Raw genomic sequence first — 25,944 nt, 5'->3', positions numbered from 1 at the left:
AGTGAGTTATGTGAAAATCGCAGGAAGTTATATAGGGATATGCTTACCAAATGATGCCACTCTTTCCTGCCCACACATATTCTAACTGGACAGCATGTTTCCAATTGTGTTCCCCCTACAGGATCTGGGCTCTGTATGTTAGGATCAGTTTCCTGGCCTTATGCTCCATTATCAAGGGTGCTTCTGGATATTAGTAATACATATGAATTCTACTTTCTTTGTCCTGACCTTCTCTCTCTTGTGGATTTCCTAGTTCTTGTGATCTGCCCTATTCTGTACTGGCATTTACTTGAATATCTTTCTTCTTCATGATCTGCCCTCTTGACTGAGGCTTCTACACTTGTTCTGATCCAAACATTTCTCTAACTTTCCTCAGTACTGGTATAAATTTTCTATCACTGCTGTAACAAATTCCCACAAACTTATTGGCTTAAAACAACACACCTTTTTTTATAGTTCTGGAGGTCTGAAGCCCAAAATGATTTTCACTGGGCTAAAATCAAGGTGTGGGTAAGGCTACATTTTCTTTCCTGGAGTCTCTAGAGGGAAATCTATTTCCTTGCTTTTCTCAGTTTCTAGAGGCCACCTTCATTACTTGGCTTGTGGCCCTCTTCCTTCACCTTCAAAACCAGGAACACTGCATCAATCTGATCAATCTGTTGTCACATCCCCCTCTGACCATAGCTTGAAAAGTTTCTCCACTTTTAAGGACATGTGGTTTGAATTTTGGCTGCCCTTAGAGATATGTCAACATTTTTTGAAAAAAAGGTTAGTTGAAGACATAATTACAAACCTTGAGAGAAAAGATCATCCTGGATTATCTGGCTGGGCTCTAAATCTAATGAGAAGTGCCTTCATAAGAGAAAGGCAGAGGAAAATTTGAGGTAGAGAGAAGACAGAAGAGGAGGAGGCAATGGGATCACAGAGGCAAAAATTGGAGTAATGCAGCTACAAATCAAGGAACACCTGGAGCCACTAGAAACTGGAAAAGACAAAAAAGGAGTCTCCCCAGAGCCTCCAAAAGGAGTGTGTGCCCGCTGACACTTTGATTTCAGCCTCATGGCCTCTAGAACATTGAGAGAATAAATTCCTATTGTTTTAAGCTGACCAATTTGTGGTAATTTGTTATAACAGTCACAGGAAAGTAATACAGGATGTATGTATAATTCAGGAAAATCTCCTCATCTCACAATCCTTAACCATAATCACATCTCCAAAATTCTTTTTTACATGAAAGGTAATGTATTCACAGGTTCCAAGGATTAGGACATAGAAACCTTTAGGGGGCCATTATTCTGCTTATCACAGTACATAAATAGACTGTTCATCCCTAAAACCCCTCTTGCTCATGCCCTCCATGAGCACAACCACATCCCAGGCTGTTTTTATATTTTTCTTCTATCTTTATTTAATTGTCTAGGATTTGTCTCATGGGTATCAATGTGGAATAATAGAAATAACATAAATGTGGAGTCAGACAGACATATGTTTAAACCCTGGCTCTTTATTTACCCTTTATGAGCTTATTTACTCTCTATGAGCTTGTTTACTCATCTATAAAATGTGAGTAATCATAAACACACCATAGATTTATCCTGAGGATCAAAGGAGATAGCATGCATAATATGCTTGGCACCTAGTAGGCATTTAATAACTGTTGCTTTTCTTTCTTTTTTTTTTTTTTTTGCTATCATCCTATAATCTGTGAACCTGTAGTCTCAATGTAGATGGTCTGTGTATAGGAGGCATTTTTGTATAAGGGCTTTCTAAATTTCCTTCAAACCCCATTGTAGAGATAGCTTTCTAATCTTATTATGAGTAAGGTTCTCCCTGATATCATTACATTTTATTTTGTACTATGATTATACTTACACAATATTTAAATTCCTGGTTGATAAAATAAAATAAAATAAAAATTCCTATGAGTTTCTGTTTCTCATTATATGGTGATGGAAGGAGAACTGACTCTGGGTGATGAACACACAATGGGATTTATAGATGATGTAATACAGAATGGTACACCTGAAATCTATGTAATTTTACTAACAATTGTCACCCCAAAAAATTTAATTAAAAAAAAAAAAGAAGACAAAAAAAAAAATTCCTGGTTGAAAGAGGAAAAATCCTACAAAATTGGCTACTGAGAATAACACAGCTGTAATAACAAATTAGCAAATATTTATTATGTGTTAAGTGTTGGCGTAGTCACTAGGGAATGAGATTAACACAATACTTACGTTCATGGAGTAGGGAAGACTGATAAGCAACTAAGTGATTCTAGTATAGTATGATTGCTGTCATGATAATCACAAATACAAGTGGACTTAGCAACCATGTGGTGGGGAATAAAGGCTCCCTGGGGTAAGTTATTGTCTAATTTAGGATCCAAAGGGTGAATAAAAGTTACGTAGAGTTCCTCTTGCCCTCCACAGAAAGGAAAGGGAGAAAAACAAAATCTTGTTTTCATAAATTCAATTGCGCTAAACATTATTAGTAAAAAAAAATGGGTATATAAATATAGCCTCTTGTTTTGTTGTTGTTGTTTGTTTTGTTTTGTTTTAATTAGGTATAGTTGCACAACTGTGATGGGAATAAATGGTTCATTAATGGATTTTTTTCAGGTCACTTGGAGGAAAAGAGGGCTTTTATTACATTTGTACATATGACCCCAGTGGACAGCTGGTGGTTAGTAAACACATAAATACTATACTGAAAATGCCTCTGAAATATAAAGTTCTTATTTAGGGAAGAGAATGGATGTATTGTGGTGTTGTGGTCATGGTACCATGTTGGGTAGGAGGTGGTGCTAAATGTTTGGAAGACATAGTTTATGGTCTCTAGGAATAATAATAGCAGCAAAAATATGCTGTGAATTTATTTTTGTGCCAAGTACTTTTCTAGTCACTTTTTGCATATTAACACATTAAATCCTTTAAATGATCTGTGAGGTAGATAATACTATTATCCCTATTTTACAGATAGGAAAAGTAGGATACAGAGATTAAATAACATTGTCACCCCAATAAATTTAATTAAAAAAAAAAATAACATTGTCTAAAGTTAGACAGCGAGTGACAGAGCTGGGATCCAAATTAATAAAGTTGGACTTGAAAGCCTGTGCTCTTAACCCTTATAGTAAGTACTATCCCTGGGGACAGATGGACTTTGTTGGAATGTACACACAGAAATGACATAAAAAAGGAAAAGAGAAGCAAATGTCAACCTGACCATATGCCATATATCCATTAAGTGCCAAGAGATTGGTTGAATGAGTTACTGATCATGGGATTAAAACATGGTGGGGGTTACTTGGTCAGGAAGGTTTATAGAAAATAAATCTTAAGCAGTGTTTTGTTAAGAGAGGAATGTAGTTCCAAATACTGCTAACCACCAATATGTTTTGGATCCCTACTGTGTACCAGTATGTGCTTTGTGTAATATATAATTCAATTCAAAACAGGCTCTGAGGTAGGTACTGTTATATTTTCATTTCCATTTTTCTATGCAGAAATTGAGACACAGAGAAGGTAATTTGTGCAAAGTTTCACAACTCAAAAGGGATGGAGCCAAGATTTAAACTAGGGCAATTTGACTCCTCCTTAAATATATTGAATTGTTCCAGTAATTCTTTCCCGTCTCTTTTGCATAAATTAATTTTCCATCTTCTCTGAATTATTCTCATCAGCCTTCAAGCATATTGTAATTATTTGTATTAATTAAAAATCAATTTATCTGTCCCCCTACAGCAAAAATTCCTCAAAAAGTCATCTGTAGTTAATGTTTGCATTTGATTTCCTTCCATTCTTTCTTGATCCCACTCCAGTCAAACCCTTGTCCTTAACACTTCACTGAAACTGCTCTTATCAAAATCACCAATGACCTCATTGGTAATGCAGAGGTCAAATCTCAGTTCTCACCTTATTTGACCTTTTAACAGTTTTGTAAAGCAGACAATTCTCCTGGCTTCCAGGACATCGGATCTGGTTTTCTTTCTATATCCTATATCTGGCTGTTCCAGTTTCCTTTTGCTGGTTCTTTCTTATCTCCCCAACTTCTTGACATCAGAGTTCTTGACTACTTCTCAGTTCTATCCACAGTCAGTCCCTCAGTGGTGCCATCCTGTCTGTGGCTTTAAATACCATGTACACGTTATTGAATCCCAAATTTATATCTACAGTCCAGATTTATCTTCTAGACTCCAGATTTTTATGTCCAACTGCCTTGTTGTATCTCTTGTATATCTAATAGGAATCTGAATCTTAACATGTCCCAAACCAAACTTCTGATATTTTCCTCACAATCTGATCCTCGTATTGTCTGGACCATTTTAATGGCCATTTATTCTTCCATTTTCTCAGCCCAAAAACCTTGGTATTACCCTTGACTCTTCCTTTTTTCTTGTTCCCCCACCTCAGTCTAAAAGCCATTTCATAGTTTATATTTCAAAATACAATCAGAATCTAACCACATTTTACCATCTTTACTTCAATCACAATGGCATGCTTGGATTATTGCAATAGTCTATTAACAAGGGTCCCTCATTCCACCCTTAACTCTCTAACCCAGAGAAACATGAGTGATCATGTTTAAAACCTAAGTTGATTCATACTTTATTATCAAAACTCTCTAATGGCTCCTCATCTCACTTTAAGCACAAACTAGTGTCTGTGGCCCTACCCCAGTGATTTTAAACCATTATTACACATTACACTGACCTGGAAAACTTAAACAAACAAACAAACAAACAAATGCCTGTGCTCTGTCTCCAAATAAATTGAAGCTGTATCTCCAGGAGGGGTGATCTGTGATGTGACCCAGGTAGCTGTAGCTTTTTAAAGTTCCTCAGGTGATTCTTAGCCCCAGGGAGGGTTGAGAATCCCTGGCCTCATTACCTCTTTATTTTATCTTCTACTACTCACTATCTGACATATTCTATTCCAGTCATATTGGCCTCCTTGCTATAAGAAGCCAGGCACAATCTTCCCTTGGGGTCTTTTCACTAGCTGTTTCCTCTACCCAGTATGCCTGTCCCCAGTACCCAGGATAACTAATTCTCTCACCTTCAAGTCTTGGCTCAAGCACTGCCTTCTCAATGAGACCTCACTTGACTTTTCATTTAAAAGTGTACTTAACTTTTCTGCTTCGTTTGTATCTATAGCACTTGTTATCCTCTTACATGCTCCCATTTTACTTTATTGCATATCTCCCTCAGCTAGAATGTAAGCTCTGTGAGGACAGAGATTCTGATCTGTTTTGTTTACTGCTATATACTCAATGTTTGGTGCATAGTAGGTATTCAATAAATAAATAAATAAATAAATTGTTGAATAAGTGAATTATTTAATAAAGCATCACAGTAAAACAAGGTTAGGGTAATAGAGCAATCAAGTAAAATGAAGAGTAGAAAAACGTCCATAGTTAAATAGTTAAATCTATTTGCTGAATGGAAAAAGGTACCCACAAACTAAGTATACATACACACTAAGAGAACTTGAGATTCATTCTCAAGCTAGCAGGGGTTCATAACCTTATTTTGTCCATGAACTTCTTGTCAGTCTAGTAAAGCTTATGGAACTTTTCTCAGAATTACATTTTTAAATGACAAAAATGAAATCCATAGAATTAAAAAGGAGACTAATTATTTTCAAATACTATTAGAATGATTATTTTAAAGTTGTAATATAGTAAAAGTATATGTCTCTCCATATTAACGTATTAAATCAGGATTTTTAATATGTTTTAATCAGACAAAAATTTTTATAAAGGGCTAGATAATAAATATTTTAGGGTGTGCATTGATGGCAAGAATTGGTGTCCACAATATCCCACAGCCTCTAATGAAGTGTGTCAGCAGTCATTACTGAAAATAAACAAGCCTAGAAGAAAGCAAAGAGGGCTGATAACAACTGTTGGGAGAACGGAGAAGAAATGGACACTTTGTGATCTTTCAGAAATCTTAAAATTTTGAGAACATTACACAAACTTATTGCACTGCCAAAACATGAAGGCTTTCAGTGAGGCTGGCTTTGTTGTATATATTCATACAATGAAAAGGAATACTGTTGAGGGAAGCAGCGGAAGGACTATAACCTTGGCCTAAATAGTGGATCTCTTTCCTGTGATTTGCACATTTCCCAAAAACCTCCAACTTCTTAGAATTCCTAATAAAAACTCCAAATATCCCAGCAACAACTTTCAAACACCCCATTTTCACTAATACTGTCTCATACCCAATTATTCTTTATAGTGTGCTAACATAATTGTGGCTACTGCACTGATTGGGTTGGAGAATCTATGTAGATTTCTAACCACATCCAAGTAAGAACTTTTTGGGGACCGAGAAGCTTATTGTCCTTTTGAAGTCGCAGTTAAAAGCAAAATAAATAAGCCTGGTATTTTGAATTTATGGCAATAATAGAAAAATTGCTGGGTACTTTTGATGAAGGAGTTTAAAGTGAATGTAACCCTTCACATTTCAGTGCACATCCAGATTTATTGATTAGAGAAGGACTGACTCAAGGCAAGACTGATTTGATAGAAATCATAGCCTGCTTATTTATCATGTGGAGAAAATTTACACATCTAACTATGCATAGGAATATTACTTTATTGACTCTGAATTAAGTCTTGGCTGAACGTCAACTTTTCACCTGCAGCCTATAGACCTATTTCAAGATGATTTTTATTTGCATTTGAGCAAGGAACTATGAAAATAATGAGTTTGTTTTTAAATTTTTTTTTAAATTTTATTTTATTAAATTTATTGGGGTGACAATTGTTAGTAAAATTACATAGATTTCAGGTGTACAATTCTGTATTACATCATCTATAAATCCCATTGAGTGTTCATCACCCAGAGTTAGTTCTCCTTCCATCACCATATATTCGATCCCCCTTACCCTCATCTCCCACCCCCCATCCCCCACCCCCCTTACCCTCTGGTAACCACTAAACTATTGTCTGTGTCTATGAGTTTCTGTTTCTCATTTGTTTGTCTTGTTCTTTTGTTGTTTTTGGTTTATATACCACATATCAGTGAAATCACATGGTTCTCTGCTTTTTCTGTCTGACTTATTTCGCTCAGCATTACTCTCTCAAGATCCATGGAAGGCAGTGTGGAGGTTCCTCAAAAAATTAGAGAATTTTACCCTAACTTTCATGGGTTCACCAATTTGAGGGGTTCTTTAGTGAAGTATTCCCCCCTCACAATAAGGAAGAGATAGGGGAGTAAGTGAGAGAAAGAATAGATCAAGTGTTTAACTGAAAATCCTAATTTTTCTGAGTTTAAGGGATTAATCTCTCAGGGCACTGATACCTAACTATAAAACAATTGCCATTAGATTTTGGAAGATAAGAGGTTAACTCAATTTGTTACTGGTTTTCTTCCCTTCAACAACATTGCAAGGGAATTGCTTGCAACTGCATTGCAAGGGAAATAGCTGCTCATAAGTGTTAAGACCTTATTACCATTCAAATGTCCTTTTAATACTCTTTATGTTTGCAAAGGTATATTACATCTGAAAAACAGGGGAGGAATAATTCAAACTTTTTGTATGGTGGCATTTTGTAAACCTAGCATCCACAGTACAAATCTCTCTCCAACCTCTGGAAATCTGTCTTCATAGCACAGAGTAAGTGGAAAAGGGCTTGCAAATCCTTTTCAACTGGAAGGCTCCAAAACCTAACTTATTTTCTGATTCCTCAACCACCACACGTTGTTGGTGGTGTATTTTTCAGTTGAGAAGCTAAAGGGTCCAAGTGCCTGAGCTTTAATACTAAATTTTGGGCAGGGGAGACAAAGGAAAGAAGAGAATGAATTATGTGTCAGGCTTCTAATGGTGTTTTCATATGAATAATATTTGATGGTAAGCATCATGGGTTAGGCATTCCTGTGACTTTAGACACATCCTTTTTGCAAATTCTCAACATGTCTCTTGTTTGCTACCTGTAAAAAATCCATTTTCTTCACTCATTCGACAGTTGTCTTAACCCTTCCTCTTCAAGGCAATCTATCTCCATACAATTTGAGATGACTAACATGTCTGCCCCAAATATTATTTTGCCATCTTTCCAGTAAGACTAAAATTTTCACCATAATGTTTCAGTTGTTCAATTAATTTTTTCACTTATTATATCTCTCCATCTATCTATCCATCCATCCATCAACCCATCCATCAATATATCAATCTATCCAAAAAATATTTATTGTCTGCTCTGTACTAGACCCTCTGCAAGGTTCTGGGAATTCATTGGTGATTAAAGCATACATGCTTTCTGACCTTGAGTGCACAGCCTATTGGAATAAATAGACAATAAGCAAGTAAAGAAATGAAGTAATTCACTTCAAATTGCACTAAATACTATAATGAATATGAATGGAGCAGGAAAAAATAAAAGATACAAGGAAGGGAACTGGTTAGTGTGTTCAGGTGTCAGTTCAGTTGAGACTTAAGACTTTCTTATAGGGGAACTATATTTAAAATATTAATACATTGTGTAGCACGGATAATGCACTACCTCACTAGAATGGCTACATTAACAGAGGATAGGACTCTAAGGGTGTGGGTCTCAGAACAGATAAGTTTCTTTTGGTGGTGTGTGGGTCAGGGAGAGGAAATATAGACTAACTGCACACCTTCTAAATGCTAGTCTCTATACCAGGTACTATTGGTTAAAGGTTATCTTCCTTTAATTCTAATTTTAACACTAACAGGTGGGTATCAAATCCATTCTAAGGATGGTAAAACAAGTTCTGAGCAGTTAAGCAACTTGACCAATTACACAAGGTTAGTTATTGGCAGAGCCTAGGAGTAGGAAGGCTTGGATGTTGTGAGAAGATTGGATAAAATCTCAGGCTTACCAAAAAGAAATCAGAAGCAATAGAAAGGATAAAAGATTATGGTGTCATCAACCAAAACGGAATTAAAAGATTTGTTCTTGTCTTTAAGTTGCTTACAATTCACCTGGAGAAAGATGATGAACTCTTAAAGAAGAACAGGAGAATGTGATAAGCAACACTGATAGTCAAATCCAAACAGTATTATTCCTAAAGAAGATAAACATAGGATATAAATGGGAGGAGTCAAGATACTTTGAAAAAGCTACTGTAAGGAGTTCCTGTCAAGATGGTGGAATGGGTAAATGTTGTGCTTTCCTACTCCCATGACTATATTAAAATTACAACTAAATTATAAAGCAATCAACATGGAGAACAATGTGAACAGTACCTGAACAGATCCTATAACTAAGGATATAAAGAAGAAGCCACATAAGGACTGGTAGGAGGGGTGGAGAAGGGAAACCAGCTGGCCCCACACTCATGTGTGGTGGTTGAGTATTGGGAGTGATATCTCAGATGCAGAGGTAACCCCTAAGGAACAAGGGGTCCCAGCACCATGCTGTGCACCCAAACCTGGAGTACCAGTGCCGGGAAAAGTAGGCCCCACAATATCTGACTAAAAATCAGCAGGGATTCCATCCATGTTGGTGAGATGGAAAGCTGCTGGAAAAACAAGAGTACTCTTAAAGGGCAAATGCACAAACACACTCACTCATAGTTGATCATCCTGGGCTCCAGCAGTGGGACAGAACCTCAGGGGGCAGCAGGGACATATAGGGAAAAATTGAGTTGTGTGTCTTCAGAGTGAGGACAGTAGGGACAGTTTGACATTTTCCCTATGTTGGGCCCTCCTCCACATAGCCAAGTCTGAATATGAATTAACCTGGTAAATAACACTCCCCCTACACTGGTAACTCCCTGAGGCCCCCAACTCACCCAACTGGCATACTGCCCCAGACTCTTTCAATTGATGAGCCATATGGGCAACTGGCAGGCAGTGTCAGGCCTTGTGGTGCCTTTCACGGAGCACTGTCAGGCCCGGTACTGGTAGCAGCTGGCCTGGGTTCACAATATGCATCCAGATCCAGCACAGGTAGCAAAACACCACAGATTGCTTTACAGCTCCTATCAGTTAGCCTTTGGCCAGTCACAAGCAGCAGCTGACCTTGGACTACACAGGAACCCCTCACAAGGAGCCTCAGAACCAAGATACTCAGTGGTTAGCTTCAGGCCACAAAAAAGCATGACCTGATTAGGTCAACAAGTGGCACATTCAAAGGGTGGTCTCAGTGGGCACCAGAGCCACCAGAGAGAATTTCACTTCTTATGGAGAGACCTTGCACAGCAGGTAGAACACTGTGGTTGTATTTAATCTTCACACCCAAAAAATCTGAGAGTCAATTTCACCCACTGATGTGCCAACAGCAATCAAGGTTCAACTGCAACAGGAGGGCACACACAACCTACACAAGGGACATTCCTAGATAACTCAGTGAACGTAACCAGAGAGACTGTGCCATTGGGTCCATTAAGACACCTACTAGAATAAGCTACCTGGTCAAGGCTGAGAGATGTAACAGATCTACCTGATGCATAGAAATAAACAATGACAGGCAGTCAAAATGAGAAGACAAAGAAATATATCACCCCAAAAATAAATTTAAAAAAAAGTGAAAACTCAAGGAAAAACACCTAAACAAAATGGAGGCAAGCAACATACCAGATACTGAGTTCAAAACACCAGTAATAAGGGTGCTCAAGGAATGTAGTGAGAACTTAGAAAAAGGTATAGTAAGCATAAAAAAGGACACAGAAACCATAAAAAAGAACCAGTCTGAAATTAAGAATACAATAGCTGAAATGAAAAATACACTAGAAAGAATCAGAACATTAGATGAAGAAAAGGTTCAAATCAGTGATTGGGAAGATGTAGCAGAAAACACCCAATTGGAACAGCAAAAATAATCCAAAAAATAAATAAATAAAAGACAACAGTTTAAGAGACAACATCAAGCCTAACACTACTTGCATAATAGGGGTACCAGAAGGAGAAGAGAGGGAGCAAGGGATCGAGAATCTATTTGAGGAAATAATGAGTGAAAACTTCTCTATCCTGGAGAACGAAATAGACATACAAATCCATGAAGCAAAGAGTGTTCCCCAAAAGATGAATCCAAAGAGGCCCACACCAAGACACATCATAATTAAAATAGCAAAGGTTAAAAACAAAAAGAGAATCCTAAAAGTAGCAAGAGAAAAGCAGTTAGTTACCTACAAGAGGCTCCTAAATGACTGTATGCTAATTGCTCAAAAGAAATTTGCAGGCCAGAAAGGACTGGCACAAAATATTCAAAGTAATGAAAAACAAAGATCTACAACCAAGATTATTCTACCCCACAAAGCTATCATTTAGAATCGAAGGAGAGAAAAGTTTTCCAGACAAGAAAAAGTTAAAGGAGTTAATCACTACCAAACCAGTGTTTAAAGAAAAGTTAAAGGGACTTTTTTATGAAGAAGAAGGGGATGGGGGAGAACATAAATTTAAACAATAAAATGGCAATAACTATGGACTGATCAAAAATCACTTTAAATGTAAATGGATTAGAGGCTTTCCAGTCAAGATAGTGGAGTAGGTAATCATTGTGCTTGCCTCTGCTCATGACCACATCAAAATGAAAGCTAAAATACAAAACAGCCATCATTTAGAATCACCTAAAGTGTAGCTGAACAGAAGTCCTACAGTTAAGGACTTAGAGAGAAGCCATCTTGAGACTGGTAGGAGAGGTAGAGATGCAGAATGGGCTGGTCCCACACGCGTGTGTGGTGGTTAAAAATTGGGAGAGCTACCTTGGCTATGGAGGTGTCCCGCATCCTGGAGGGGCAAGGGGTTCCAGCTCCACACCAATCTCTCCAGCTCTGTGTTCCAGAGCAGGGGAGAGAGTCCCCATAATTTATGGCTATGAAAACCAGCAAAGATTGTGGCTGAGTGAGACAGAGGGCTGCTGGAATCCAAGGATTTCCTCTTAAAGGGCTGATGCACTGAATTACTCACTGTCAGTCTCACTCGCTCTGAGCTCCACCTCTGGGGCAGCAGCTCAAAAGGCACCAGGGACATACAGGAAGTAACCGAATTGTCCAGCTCTGGGCAAGGGCTGGAGGGAAAGTTTTCTCCCAAAGAGAAGTGCTAGCTGAAACCATTGTTCCTTTGCTGAGTCCTCTCCCTACACAGGGTGCTGATGCAGGTGGCCACCATAACTGAGGCTCCATCAACCTAGCTAACTCCGTGTATCCTGCACTGTTTTTCTCCTGAGACCCTGCCCCACCTAACTTGTCGGCCCACCAAGCCACTTCCAGTGGTATTTCTATACAAATGGCCTGTCTTAGCTCATACTGCAGATTTCCTAAAATCTGCCAAAGGTTCACAAACCACAAATGAGCAGCATCTGACCTCGGCATGCCCTGTCACTCTTGTTCAGCAGCCCCAAGACCAGTATTAGCAGCACTGGTTTTCGTTCGAGGCTTGGTCAATCAAGTCACCTCTAAACCCAGCTATGGGTGGTGGCTATGCACAGATAGCTTTGTGGTTTATTTAAGGTGGCCCCAGGCAGGGCATGGACTGTGGAAGAACTTGGCTGTAGTGGGGACCCTACCAAGACACACTTGGGATGGCACACCTGGTGGTCAGCTTTGGACCAAGCTGGAGCACGACCCAGTTACATCCTAGCATGATACACCTAAAGAACAGACTACACAGGAACAGGAGCCCTGCTAAAGTGAATCCTGCTCCATATGGCTAGCCCCTTCACAACAGTTCCTCCACTGTAGTCATGGCCAGTCCTCACAATAAATCAACTGAGGGTCAATGCCTCCCATTGATGTGTAGAGAACAACCAAGGTTCAACTACAACAGGAAGGCACACAACCCACACAATGCACACTGCTGAAGTGCCCAGCTCAGGTGTACATGGAGACTGTGTCACTGAGCCCCAAAGGACACCTACTACATAAGACCACTCTACTGACACTGGGAGACATAACAGCTCTACCTAATACATAGAAATAAACACAGGGAGGCAGCCAAAATGAGGAGACAAACAAACATGTCCCAAATGAAAGGACAGAACAAAGCTCCAGAAAAAGAACTAAACAAAATGGAGACAAGCAATCTACTGGACACAGAGTTCAAAACACTGGTTATAAAGATGTTCAATAATCTCAGGGAGAACTTCAACAACGAGATAGGAAACATAAAATGGAGATAGGAAACATAAAAAAGGACCAGTCACAAATGAAGAATACAATAACAGAAACAAAGTACACATTAGAGGGAATCAAGAGCAGATGAGATGAAGCAGTGAATCGAATCACTGACTTGGAAGTCAAAGTAGCAAAAAACACCCAATTAGAGCAACAAAAAGAAAAAAAAAACATCCCCCAAAATGAGAATAATTAAAGGGGCCTCTGGTACAATATCAGGTGTACCAATATACACATCATAGGGGTACCAGAAGCAGAAGAGAGAGAGCAAGGATTTGAAAACCTATTTAAATAATGATGGAAAACTGCTAACCTGACAAAGAAAACAGACATACAAGCCCAGAAAGTGTGGAATCCCAAACAAGACTAACCCAAAGAAGCCCCCATTAAAATATATCATAATTGAAATTCCAAAGTTTAAAGACAAAGAGAGAATCTTAAAAGCAGCAAGAGAAAAGCAGTTAGTGAAATACAAGGAAGCTCTCATTAGACTATCAGCTGATTTCTCTACAAAAAAATGTGCAGGTCAAAAGCAATTGGCACAGGACGTCATAGGAATAGCGGCAGCGGGGCACACTTTTTGAGTTCTCCTCCAGATCTTATCACAAACGGGACATCTATAACCCATCAAAGGACTCTCTGCTCATCACGCAGAACAGCTAAGAGACTCATGCAAGGATTACTCGAAGGTAGGCAAATTGGGCGAGCAGGGGAAGAGGGAAGGGAGCAGAGTGGAGACGCGGCCCACACCTGCGGCTGTGGGGACGCTGCCCGCATCTGCCGCGGTGGAAACGCGGCCTGCATCGGCAGCAGTGGAGATACGGCCAGCATCCGCAGCTGCAGAGAGGCAGGGGATCCCAGGACGGAACAGAGAACACAAAACTCAGGAGGTGGGATCTTTCCCTGTGTCCCACAGCTGATTTCTCCCACCGAGGGGGCAGCGTATCCAGCATTTGAGGCAATAACTTCAGCTGATTGCTCCAATTGGGCCCTAGGCCAGACAAAGGACACAAACTCCATACCTGGGCCCATCCTCCCTCTCTTCCAATCCTACCCCAGCCCTTCCAGAGACTTAAACTGGCCCCTGAACTGAGGAGTAGTGTCAGATTACATAGGAGCCTTAGTGCTCAGGCTCTGGAAGACTGGCGTGCAGCTCTGACCCAGGGAAGAGGCTGGGAAGAGTGTGATTTTTGCTGGGCTAGGAGAGAAGAAACTCCTCCAACCCCAGCCACCACCTTTTCTGGCCTGCAAGAAAAGTGTGACACAGCTGGGCTGGGAGAGAGAAGACCCCTCCATCCCCAGTCCCCACCCTTTCTGGTCTGCCTAGGGCAGGGCAATTACAACTGCGGAGGCACTCCCAGTGATCAGCAGTAAGCAGAAAATGCAGCTCTGGCCTTTCAGCAGCTCAGAAATCTCCCGCCCCGCCCCCCCTACGGAATAAGTGCCTTAAGACTCAGGAGAACTGGACACAGGGCTGGTGGTGCTACTCTCAGTGTGCATATGTGCAGGCAAGGGCAGAAACTGCACTGACTTTGTAGAAACTACCATCCAGACCCCTCAGTTCCACGCATCTAAATCTGCAGTCCCAACGCCACACTGGGCACCAGGTGACCAGCTCTCCCTGCACAATACACAGAGGACTCTTTGGTACAGCAGAGGACAACCTGGAGATTACTTGGTGGGCTTAAGCCAATACTGGCGCTGCTTTTTGTTTTGTTTTATTTTGTTTTGTCTTCATATCTTTGATATCTTTGCCTGTGTTGAGTGGGGGTTGTTGGTTGTTTTCACATGTGAATGTATTTGATTTTTTCTTTGTTGTTGTTGTTGTTGTGCTTGGTGATTTGCTTTGTTCTGAAATTGCCCTACCAGGGCCCAGCTTCAAGGCATAAGATTCAACATACCCAGAGGCCAACTCCAGACCAAACCAGAGTACTACCGGGTTTGACCCACAAATGACACACCCAGAGGGAATTCTCTACAGGCACAAGAGCCCACAAAGGCCAAACCACATTTATGTGGTCAACCCTCACGCAGCAGAACACATTGCGTGGGCAGAGGGAATTCTCACAACTAGTCAGCCTAGGAGTTAACCCCACCTACTCGCAAGCGAAAAGCAATTAAAGATCTTCCATGACAGGACAATATACATGACACAAGAGTCACCTTTGGAGCACACACAGAGGAGAACAAAGTAGTGCAAGTCAAATATAAAGGACACATACTACATAAGATAACTCAGCAAGAACTAAGAACTCTAGGGGATCTACCTAATACATCGAAACAAACACAGAGAGTCAGCAAGATGGGGAAACAAAGAAACATGTGCCAAATAAAAGAACAGAAGAAACCTCCAGAAATGGAACGAAATGAAACAGGTAACCAACCTATCAGAGACAGAGTTCAGAACACTGATGATAAGAATGTTTAAGGAGCTTAGAGACGACATAAAGAAGGATGTAGAAATCATAATGAACAACCAGTTAGAACTAAAGAACACAATTACTGAAATAAAGAACTCACTTCAAGGAATTAACAGCAGGTTAGGTGAAGCAGAGAATTGAATCAGCGACTTAGAAGACAAGTTAGCAGAGATCACCCAAACAGAACAACAGAAAGAAAAAAGAATAAAAAACAATGAAGATGGTTGAAGAGACCTCTGGGATAACATCAAGCGCAAGAACATGTGCATCATAGGAATACCAGAAGGTGAAGAGAGGAAGCAAGGGATTAAGAATATATTTGAAGTAATTATGTCAGAAAACTTCCCTAACCCAATGAAGGAAAACAACATACAAGCCCAGGAAGTGCAGAGAGTTCCAACCAGGATAAACCCAAACAGGTCCACACCAAGACACATTATAGTTAAAATGGCAAAGGTTAAAGACAAAGAGGGAATCCTAAAAGCAGTAAGAGAAAGACAGAGGGTCACATACAAGGGAACTCCCATAAGACTATTAAATGACTTTTCTACAGAATCATTGAAGGACAGGAGGGAGTGGCAGGAGATACTCAAAGTGATGGAAAACAAAGGCCTACAACCTAGGTTGCTTTATTCAGCAAGGTTATCATTTAAAATTGACGGAGAGATAAAGAGCTTCCCAGAAAAGAATAAACTAAAGGAATTTATTACCACCAAGCCATCATTGCGAGAAATACTAAAAGGACTTCTGTAAGTAGAAGAAAGATGAAAACAATCTAACTACAAATTTTAAAATGGCAATAACTATGTACCTATCAATAATCACTTTAAATGTAAATGGATTAAATGATCCAATCAAGAGACATAGGGTGGCTGAGTGGATAAGAAAACAAGACCTTTGTATATGATGTATACAAGAGACTCTCCTCAGATCAAAAGACACATACAAGCTGAAAGTGAAGGGTTGGAGTAAGATATTTCATGCAAATTGAAATGAGAAAAAAGCTGGAGTTGCAATACTTATATCTGACAAAATAGACTTTAAAATGAAGAACATATTAAAAGACAAAGATGGGCACTATATAATAATAAAGGGATCGATCCGACAAGAGGACATAACCCTAGTAAACATCTATGCACCCAACATAGGAGCACCTAAATATATAAAACAGATATTGATTGACACACAATTGACAAAGATCAACAATAACACTATCATAGTAGGGGACTTCAACACACCTCTGACAGCAAGGGACAGGTCTTCCAGACAGAAAATCAATATGGAAACAACAGCCTTAAATGACACATTGGACCACTTGGATTTAATCGATATTTTCAGAGCATTTCACCCCAAAGCTGCAGAATACACGTTCTTCTCAAGCACACATGGAACATTTTCCAAGATAGACCATATGTTAGGCCACAAAACAAGTCTTGATAAATTTAAGAAAATTGAAATCATACCAATTGTCTTCTCTGACCACAGTGCTATGAAATTAGAAATGAACTACAGGAAAAAAACTGGAAGACACACCAGTTCATGGAGGCTGAATGGCATGTTACTAAATAATGAATGGGTCAACCAGGAGATCAAGGAAGAAATAAAAAGATATCTGAAGACAAACAAAAATGAAAACACGACGACCCAAAATGTATGGGATGCTGCGAAAGCAGTCCTAAGAGGGAAATTCATAGCATTGCAAGCATACCTAAAGAAACAAGAAACATCACTAATCAACAGTTTATCTTCACACTTAAGAGATCTGGAAAAAGAATAGCAATATAAGCCTAAAGTACAAGGAAGGAGATAATAAAGATCAGAGCCGAAATAAATGAAATAGAAACCAGAAAAACAATGCAAAAGATCAATGAATCCAAGAGTTGGTTCTTAGAGAAGATAAACAAAATTGACAAACCTTTAGCCAGACTCATTAAAAAAAAGAGAAAGAGGACAAAAATTAATAAAATCAGAAATGAAAGAGGAGAAGTGACAACAGACACCGCAGAAATACAAAAAAAATTTTTTAAAATTACTATGAGCAATGATATGCCAACAAATTTGGCAATCTGGAAGACATGGACAATTTTCTAGAGGCGTACAACCTTCCAAGGCTAACTATAGAAGAAACAGAAAACCTGAATAGAGTGATTACCACCAGGGGAATTGAATCAGTGATCAACAATCTCCCAACAAACAAAAGCCCTGGACCAGATGGCTTTACAGGTGAATTTTACAAAACGTTCAAAAAAGAATGATCACCTATTCTCCTCAAGCTCTTCCAAAAAATCCAGAAGGAGGGAAGACTCCCAAACACTTATTACGAAGCTACTATCACCCTGATCCCAAAATCAGACAAAGACACCACCAAAAAAGAAAACTACAGGCCGATATATCTAAGGAACATGGATGCAAAAATCATCAGCAAAATATTAGCGAACAGAATTCAGTAATACATTAAAAAGATCATACAACATGATCAAGTGGGATTCTTCCCTGGTATGCAAGGGTGTTTCGACATCTGCAAATCAATTAATGTGATACACCACATTAACAAAATGAAAAATAAAAATCACATGATCATATCAATTGATGCCGAAAAGCATTTGATAAAATCCAGCAGACATTTATGATAAAAACCCTTAAGAAGTGGGAATAAAGGGATCATATCTCAACATAATAAAGGCCATATATGATAAACCCACAGCTAACATCATACTCAATGGGGAAAAGCTAAAACAATTCCCCTTAATTTCAGGAACAAGGCAAGGTTGCCCACTTTCTCCACTTCTAGTCAACATAGTGCTGGAAGTTGTAGCCACAGCAATCAGACAAGAAAAAGAAATAAAAGGCATCCAAATTGGTTAAGAGGAAGTAAAACTGTCATTATATGCAGATGACATGATACTATATATAGAGAACCCTAAAGATTCTACCAAGAAACTATTAGAGGTGATAGATGAATTTAGTAAAGTAGCAGGATACAAAATTAATCTTCAGAAATCACTTGCATTTGTATATACCAATAATAAAACATCAGAAGGAGAAATTAAAAAAAAAAAACAATCCAATTTACAATTTCTCCAAAGACTATAAAATACCTGGGAATAAATTTAACCAAAGAAGTAAAATATCTGTACTCAGAAAATTACAAGACACTGAAGAAAGAAATGAAAGAAGATACAAATAGATGGAAACACATACCATGTTCATGGATAGGAAGAATTAATATAGTTAAAATGTCCATACTGCCTAAGGCAATATACATATTCCACGCAATTCCTATCAAACTACCAATGACGTTTTTCACAAAAATAGAACATATAATCCTAAAATTTATATGGGACCATAAAAGACCCTGGATAGCCTCAGCAATCTTGAGAAATAAGGGCAAAGTAGGAGGTATAACAATACCTGACATCAAATTATACTACAAGGCTACAGTAATCAAAACAGCATGGTACTGGCATGAAAACTGAAATATATATCAATGGAACAGAATAGAGAGTCCAGAAATAAATCCATGCCTATATGGCCATTTAATATATGACAATGGAAGCAAAAATTTACGGTGGGGTAAAGATAGTCTGTTCAATAAATGGTGCTCGAAACCTGGACAGGCACATAGAAAAAAATGAAGCTGGACCACCTCCTTACACCATATACAAAAATAAATTCAAAATGGCTTGAAGACTTAAATGTAAGATCTGAAACCATAAAATTCCTAGAAGAAAATATAGGAAGAAACTTCACAGACCTTACCCAGAGTAAGATTTTTACTGATATATCCCCTCGTGCGAGGGAAGTAAAAGAAAAAATTAACACGTGAGATTTCATCAAATTAAAAAGTTTTTTCACAGCAAAGGGAAACATCAATAAAACAAAAAGGCATCCTACTGAATGGGAGAAGATATTTGCGAATGGTATATCTGATAAGGGGTTAATATCACAAATTTATAAAAAACTCACTCAACTCAACTCCAAAAAAACAAACAACCCAATTAAAAAATGGGCAGAGGACATGAAGAGACATTTTTCTAAAAAGGACATACAGATGGCAAACAGACATATGAAGAAATGCTCAACCTCACTAACCATCAGAGAAATGCAAATGAAAACCACAAGGAGATATCACCTCATCCCAGTCAAAATGGCTATCATCAGTAAATCAACAAACAAGTGCTGCCGTGGATGTGGAGAAAAGGGAACACTTGTGCACTGTTGGTGGGATTGCAGTTTGTTGCAGCCACTATGGAAAACAGTATGGAGGTATCTCAAAAATCTGAAAATGGAACGACCTTATGATCCAGCAATTCCACTCCTAGGTATCTAGCTGGAGAAATCCAAAACTCTAATTCAAAAATCTTTATTTACTCCTTTGTTTATTGCAGCACTATACACAATAGCCAAGACATGGAAACAACCGAAATGCCCATAGGTAGATGACTGGATTAAGAAACGGTGGTACATTTATACAAAGGAGTATTACGCAGCCATAAAGAAGAAAGAAATCTTACCATTTGCTACAACATGGATGGACCTAGAGAACATTATGTTAATTGAAATAAGTCAGACAGAGAAAGACAAATACTATATGATCTCACTTATATGTGGAATCTAAAGAATAAGTGAATGAACTAATCAAAAACAGTTTTGGAGACATAGAGGAAAAACTGAGGGTTGCTAGATGGGAGGGGCGGTGGAGATAAGGAAGGTGAGGGGCTTAGAAAACAGGCAGTAACCAGAAGATGGCCACGGGGTTTTGAAAATTAATTTGGGGAATGTAATCAATAATGTTGTAAAGATTTGTAGGGTATCCAATGGACACTTGTCCCATTTGGGAGACCACCTCAGGGATGATGTAGATGCCTGATCACTGCACTGTACACCTGAAGCTGAAGCTGAACAATGATGAATGCCAACTACAATAACATATATATATATATATATATATATATATATATATATATATATATATATATATATGGTGTGTGTGTATATATATATATATATATATATATATATATATATATATATTTACAAGAAGCAGAGTACAGCATTAGGAATAGAGACAGTGGAAATGTAATGGCTCTTTGCGATGTCAGAGGCATAGTGGATGGGAGCAGGGGGGTTCACAAAGTTTGAGGGATATAAATGATAAACGATAAGCATTAATTTGTGTTGTGCACCTGAAACTAATAAAAAAATAAATAAATAAAAAAGAAGAAACCTGGTAATTCTCAAATAGATGTCATACTGAATACCAATTAAGAATGGAAAATTCAAAATTTCAACCTAAAGGATATTTTACAAAATAAAAATAAGTTAGATTAAATTTTTAAAAAAAGGAATTGGCACAAAATATTCCAAGTGATGAAAAAAAGGTACAAGTAAAATTTCTCTTTCCAGCAAAGATATCATTTAGAATTGAAGGACAGATAAAGAACTTTCCAGACAAGAAAAAGTTAAAGGAGTTCATCATTACAAAGTGGTATTATAAGAAATGTTAGAGGGACTTCTTGAAGAAGAAGAAGAAAGAGGAGGAGGAGGAGGAAGAGGAGAAGAAGAAGGAGGAGGAGAAGGAGAAAAATATAAAAAATACGAATAATAAAATGGCAATAACTACATATCTATCAGTAAGTATTTTGAATGTAAATGGATTAAATGCTCCAATCAAAATTTAGGGTGCCTGAATGAACAAGAACATAAGACCATTATGTACTCTGCATATAAAAGACTTCAGATTTCAAGACATACACGGAGACAAAAGTAAAGGGATGGAAAAAGATATTTCACTCAAATGGAAATGAAAAAATCAAAATCTGGAGTAGCAATAGTTATATCAGACAAAATAGACTTTAAAACAGAGACTATAATAAGAGACAAAGAAAGACATTACATAATGATAAAGGGGTCAATTCAACAAGAGGACATAAACTTCATGAACATCTATGCACCCCACATAGGAGCACCTAAATATATAAAGCAAATATTGACCAACATAAAGGGAGACATTGACAGTAATACAATCATAGTAGGGAAATTTAACACCCCATTTACACCAATGGACAGATCTTCCAGACTGCAAATAAACAAGGAAACAGCAGCTTAAATGTAACATTAGACCAGATGGAATCAATTGACATTTTTAGAGCATTTCACTCCAAAACAGTAGAATATACATTCTTCTCAAGTGCACATGGAACATATTGCAGTACAAACCATATGTTAGGCCACAAAAGAAAATGCAATAAATTAAAAAAAATTGAAACCATATCAAGAGTCTTCTCTCACCACAAAGATATGAAACTAGAAATCAATTAGAAGAAAAAAACTGAAAAGCACATAAACATATAGAAGCTAAATGACATGCTACTAAACAATGAATAAGTTGACAATGAGGTCAAGGAAGAAATCAAAAGCTTCCTTGAGACAAATGAAAATAAAAACACAGTGACCTAAAATCTATGTTCCACGGCAAAAGCAGCCCTAAGAGGGTAATTCACAGCAATATAGGCCTAAAGAAACAAGAAAAATCTCAACTAAATAATCAAAAGTTACAGCTAAAGGAACTAGGAAAATAACAGCTAAGTCCAAAGTGAGTTAGAAGGAAGAAAGTAATTAAGATCAAAGCAGAAATAAACAAAATAGAGTCTGTAAAGTTCAATAAAAAAAAAAAAAATCAGTGAAACCAAGAGCTGGTTATTTGAAAACAAAATTGATAAACCATTAACCAGATTCATTAAGAAAAGATGAGAGAGAAAACAAATAAAATCAGAAATTAATCAGGAGTGACAACCGACACCACAGAAACACAAAGGATTATAAGAATATATTATTATCGGAAAAATAGTGGAGTGAGGTGAGCCTCTGTAAAGCTCCCCTAGAATTTACAAAGAATCGAACAACAAAAACTCCACAAAGGACTCCCTGCACAGCAGACAGGCAAGACGAACAGGTCCACTACCGACTGAAATCACCTACAGGTGGGAGATTCGCGCGAGTGGGGGAGGAGGAAAGGGAGAAGTGCGCGAAGACGGAGCCGCGCGGGCGCAGAACGCAGACCTAGCTCAGTGCGCCCAGCTCGCTGCTTCCCGGAACTACTGCAGCTGCAGGAGAGGGAAGAACTCGAACTGCTAAGGCTCTGCCAGGGCTCCACAGGGCTGAGTGGACAGCATATAACATGGCTGAACCCAACGCTCACGGCAGAGATCTCAGAGAAAAGACTGAGGGAAAAAGGCTGAAAACGGTGGTTTAAGCCCTCACTGCCGAGCAGAGAACAGAGACTTAGGCACTGAGACTAGCCACCCCCTCCCTCCCCTCCCAGAGCTCGCCCCGCCCCCACCTGCCCAGGGCTAGAAGCGAAACAGTAGCAGTGTCAGATCAAAACAACAGAAAATTTGCTGTTTTGAGAACTGTGGACGGCAGACACAAATTCACAGCCCAACTAGTTCCGGCAAAGGGGAGGGAGCTGTGGAAGCAGGACTGGCTGTGGTGGTGGTCGCCGCCATTACTCTGGGCCACCTCTCACAACTCACCCCGCCCCTGACCCCACCTATCTGGGCGGATACCTGCAGGAGTAAACAGAACTGCTGAAATATACGGGCTCTGAATCTGGAGCTGGAAGAGCTTTGGAACATCAAAAGCTCTACGCATACCCACTGGGACACTGCGCCCTGTGACCTAGACAAACTATTAACAGAGGAGAAACCCGTCTCCCAGGGAATCCCCCCATTGTGTGAGAAGCAGGAATAGTGCAGAGAAAACATAGCACTACCGTGTGGGACAAGAAAAATATATTGCAGTTGGAGAAACAATAAAACATTCCACCAACAAGTACTGGAAAACAAAAGAAAGACCTCTTCCTATCAACCTGTTGCAGAAGTCACTCCTGTAGATGTCTAGGAAGAGAAATAGTAAACCAGTAATCGCCATGAATAACCAAGGCAACAAGATAGCTCAGAAAGAAAGTGAAAAATCTCCAGAGAAGGGACTTAAAGATACAGAAATATGTGACTTAAATGACAGAGAATTCAAGATTGCAGTTCTGAAAAAACTCAACGAGATGCAAGAAAACACAGATAGGCAGTTAAATGAACTCAGAAACACAATCAAAGAACAGCATGAGCATTTTACAAAAGAGATTGAAATTTTAAAAAAGAACCAAATAGAATTTCCGGAGATTAAGAACTCAATAGAAGAAATTAAGAATGAAATAACCAGCTTAGGTAGTAGAGTTGACCAGATGGAGGAAAGAATCAGTGACATCGAAGATAGAAACCTGGAAATGACACGGATAATAGAAGAAAGAGACTTGAGACTTAAAAGTAATGAAAGAACTCTACAAGAACTTTCTGACTCCATCAGAAAGAGCAATATAAGAAACGGGGGTGGGGGGTGGGGGGTGGGAGATGAGGGTAAGAGGGATCAAATATATGGTGATGGAAGGAGAACTGACTCTGGGTGATGAACACACAATGGGATTTATAGATGATGTAATACAGAATTGTACACCTGAAATCTATGTAATTTTACTAACAATGTCACCCTAATAAATTTAAAAAAAAAAGAGTCCTGAAAGTATACACTGTTCCCCAATAAAGTCCTGTTCCTATTCCCCAATTAAAAACAAAAAAAGAGTAAAACTAAAAAAAAAATTATAAAATGCATAGGAATAAATTTAACCAAAGAAGTAATGACCTGTACTCAGAAAATTATAGGACACTGAAGAGAGAAATTAAAGAAGATACAAATAAATGGAAACACATACCATGCTCATGGATAGGAAGAATTGATGTAGTTAAAATGTCCATACTACCTAAGGCAATATATAGATTCAACAGAATTCCTGTCAACTGCCAAAGACAGTTTTCAGAGAAATAGAACATATAATCCTAAAATTTATATGGAACCATAAAAGACCTCAAATAGCCATGGAAATCTTGAGAAATAAGAGCAAAGTGGGAGATGTAACGATACTTGACATCAAATCATACTACAAGTCTATAGTAATCAAAAAAGCATGGTACTGGCATGAAAACAGACACAGAGATCAATGGAACAGAATAGAGATACCAGAAATAAATCTATATGGATTACATGGTCATTTAATCTATGATAATGGAAGCAATAATTTACATTGGGGTAAAAACAGTCTATTCCACATATTGTGCTGGGAAAACTGGACAGACACACACACACACACAAAATGAAGGTGGACCATCTATTTACGCCATATATGAGAATAAATTCAAAATGCATTAAAGACTTAAATGTGAGATCCAAAACCATAAAACTTCTAGAAGAAAATATAGGAAGTAAATTTGCAGACATTGCCCTTAGTAATATTTTTACTGATACATCCCCTTGGGCAAGAGGACTAAAAGAGAGAAATAAACATATGGGATTACATCAAACTAAAAAGTTTTTTCACAGCAAAGGAAACCATCAATAAAACAAAAATGTATCCTACTGAATGGGAGAAGATATCTGACAACTATACATCTGATAAGGGGTTAATATCCAAAATTTATTTAAAAAGAAACTCATTCAACAAACACCAAAAACAAATCAAACAACCTAATTTAAAAAATGGGCAGAGGACATGAAGAGACATTTTTTTAAAGAGGACATAGAGATAGCCAACAGACATATGAAAAATGCTCAACCTCACTAATCATTAGAGAAATGCAAATAAAAACCACAATGAGATACCACCTCACTCCAGTCAAAATGGCTATCATCAATAAATCAACAAACAACAAGTCCTGGTAAGGATGTGGAGAAAATGGATCCCTCGTGCACTGTTGGTGGGACTGCAGATTGGTGCAGCCATTATGGAAATCAGCATGGCGGTATCTCAAAAAACTGGAAATTAAATTACCTTAATACCCAGTAATTCCACTCTTAGGTATCTATCCAGAGAAATTCAAAACGCTAATTCAAAAAAACACATGCACCCCTGTTTATTGCAGCACTATTCACAATAGCCAACACAACCGAAATGCCCATCGTTAGATGACTGGATAAATAAATTGTGATACATTTATACAATGGAGTATTACTCGGCCATAAAGAAGAATGAATTCTTACCATTTGCAACAATATGGATGGACTCAGAGAATATTATGCTAAGTGAAATAAATCAGATGGAGAAAGACAAATACCATGTGATTCCACTTTTATGTGAAATCTAAAGAACAGGATAAATGAGCAAACTAAATAGAAATAGTCTCAGAGATATAGAGAAAAAAACTGATGGTTGCTAGATGGGAGGGGGTGGGGATGAGGAAGAAGGTGAGGGGATTAGAAAGCACAAATTGGTAGCCACAATATTGCATAGGGATATGAAATATAGTTTGGGGAATATAACCAATAATGTTGTAAAGGTTTTGTAGGGTGTCAGATGGGCACTTGTCTTATTAGGGAGAC

The sequence above is a fragment of the Rhinolophus sinicus genome, chromosome 18 (genome assembly GCF_057876585.1).
Source record: "Rhinolophus sinicus isolate RSI-liver-muscle chromosome 18, RSI-T2T, whole genome shotgun sequence".
NCBI lineage: Eukaryota > Metazoa > Chordata > Mammalia > Chiroptera > Rhinolophidae > Rhinolophus > Rhinolophus sinicus.
The sequence above is the reverse complement of the archived record's forward strand: the minus strand, read 5'-3'. Positions refer to the sequence as shown.